This window comes from Mauremys reevesii, linkage group 20, assembly GCF_016161935.1.
Source record: "Mauremys reevesii isolate NIE-2019 linkage group 20, ASM1616193v1, whole genome shotgun sequence".
In the NCBI taxonomy this organism is placed as follows: Eukaryota; Metazoa; Chordata; order Testudines; family Geoemydidae; genus Mauremys; species Mauremys reevesii.
In genome coordinates this window covers 1,573,714-1,575,845 of record NC_052642.1, presented here as the reverse complement: position 1 = coordinate 1,575,845, position 2,132 = coordinate 1,573,714, and the positions used below count along the sequence as shown (strand labels likewise).

General features: G+C 59.5%; 1 long non-coding RNA gene across 1 annotated transcript; it reads left to right on the top strand.

Moving 5' to 3' along the window:
* Positions 1-293: 293 nt before the first annotated feature.
* Positions 294-1,895, top strand: LOC120387456. The gene is made up of 3 exons (XR_005590173.1): positions 294-315; positions 755-814; positions 1,817-1,895. It is a non-coding gene; the product is annotated as an uncharacterized LOC120387456 (long non-coding RNA).
* Positions 1,896-2,132: the final 237 nt, after the last annotated feature.

The following is a 2,132-nucleotide window of genomic DNA, read 5'->3' as shown; positions in this document are numbered from 1 at the left end:
CAGTGGATAGGGCACCCCCGATTGCCTGGCTCTGTGCCCACACTGAGCCCCAGCCGCGGGACCACACCTGGCCCTGGGTGTGGTCCCTCTGCGTGATCCTCCCAGCACAGGAAGGAGGGGCAAAAACAGGGCGTGCGCTCCACACACCTGGAAGCTGGCCTGTGGGACGGAAAGGCCTTTAATAATCTTGTTCTCCCTTGTTCTGGCTCCTAGGTGAGGCGCTACAACGGGAGAGCTGATGACTTCCTGTGCCAGACCATGGCCTTCCTGCAGAACCCACAGACTCCAGTTAGGAAGCAGCCATCAGGTTCCTAGGTAACCACAGAGCAGAGGGTCCCTTTAGCAGAGGGGCTGGATCTGGTCCCAGGCTCTCCTCAGTCCCTGCCAGCAGCGAAGTGACCCTGGGCTCCTGATTCCCTAATGAAGGGGAAGGGGTGTCAGAAACCCACAGGAGCAAGCTCACCCCAAACTGCCCTGATCGGCTGATAGGACCCCTCTAAGCCCACTGCTCCTCATGCAGTCCCCATTCTCCGCCCCCACCCCACCGTGGGCTCTTGGGAGTGGACCTTCAAGGCGCTGTGCTCTCCTTTGGCAACCAGCCCTGTAGCCATCTCTGGGGACTCGCCCTTTCCCCTGGGGATTCAGGAGCGTGTCCTGGCCAGTGAGGCGGGGAAGCGCGGTGCTTGGAGGGTGACAGGCTCTTTAACACCCTTGCTGGGGACGCGGTGATGTGATGAGCTGTTTGTGTGTGTAGGGCTCACTGCCCGGCAGCTGGACCAGGGGAGCCAGAACAAGTTGAACGCCATCTGCAAGAGTGAGTGGTCCCGCTTTGAGTACTGAGCACTAGGGGGATGAATGGCCCAGGGCTGCAGGGTGGGTTCAATCTCCGATGCCAGCAACGTGGTCACAGGCGAGAGCCACAAGGGGATGCAAAATGTAAATCCCCAACCCCCTGATCAGCTGGCCCCTCACCCTGTCGTGTCTGCTGGTTGGCATGTGCCCAGGCACTTAGCCCTGACCTCAGAGCTGCGGCCTGGTAGATCCCCAAACTGGGCCTTAGCTGGCTGGCCTTCGCAGATGATTGCCCCCCCAAACACAGCCAAAGTGGGGTGCTGCCTCCCCCCTTGCACTCACTAGCCCAGTGTTTGGAGCAGTCACCTCCACGTGGGACACCTGGGGTCAAGCCACTGCTCCAAATGAGGCTGAAGTGACGTCCGGTCACCTACCTCCCTGCTGCGTGTCCAGACCCCTGGGCAGCACAGGGCAGAGCAACATCTCCACCACATTTGTTCGGGAAAAGGGAAGGGTGGGTGACATAGCTCAGACTCCTCACTCCCAGAGCAGATTCACAGCTGGGCCTCCCAACCGGAGCTAGAGAATGGCTGAGCTCCCTCCTCGGCATTTCCTGGAGGGCAGCAGGGCCCCTGAAGTTAGGCGGCGCCTAACAATGCCCAAGCCCCCTTTGTGACTCTCCCCCTCTCTAGGCCTAAGTGCCCATCTGTGCATTGTGGGGGTAAGGGGAGGGTAAATACAGGCAGGGATGAGGCTCTCAGATACTGCAGGGATGAGGCAGTCCTAGAAATAGTGAGTGAATGGGGTTCATTGGGACTTCTTGCCTGTGTCTGGAGGCTCCCCAGCTGTGGAGGCGGCGGGGATGTTTAGTGAGGTTGCTGGTTGTTCCCGCTAGTCCCCTGCCTCCTGCCACCTGGCCTGCTGCCTCCTTGTCGTGGGCCGAGAGGTACAGAGCTGGCTTGGCCTGCCAGGGCTCTCCAGAGTGCCATGGCTCTGACCTCCATTTCCTTCCTTTCAATCTTAGACCTCAAAGGCTTGCAGCAGGACAGCAAGTCCTCAGTCCGATGCCTGGCTTCTCAGACTATTTTCATCCTGGAGGCCTTCAGAACCAGCCTCCAGCCTGCTGCAGCCTATGGACATTGGTCCATAGGATAACAACAATGTGCACTGAGGATAGCCCGCTCATTGAAGCTGCCCAGCTGCCCTAGCTCTGGGAAAAGCAAGCCTCCCTTCTCTGGGGGCTTGGTGCATCAGAGCCCACCTGGAGCAAGGTGGAACACACGGCTTCTTCCCAATTGGCTGCCTGCCCTGCCCAGCCATGTGAGTAGTTAACTGCTCGA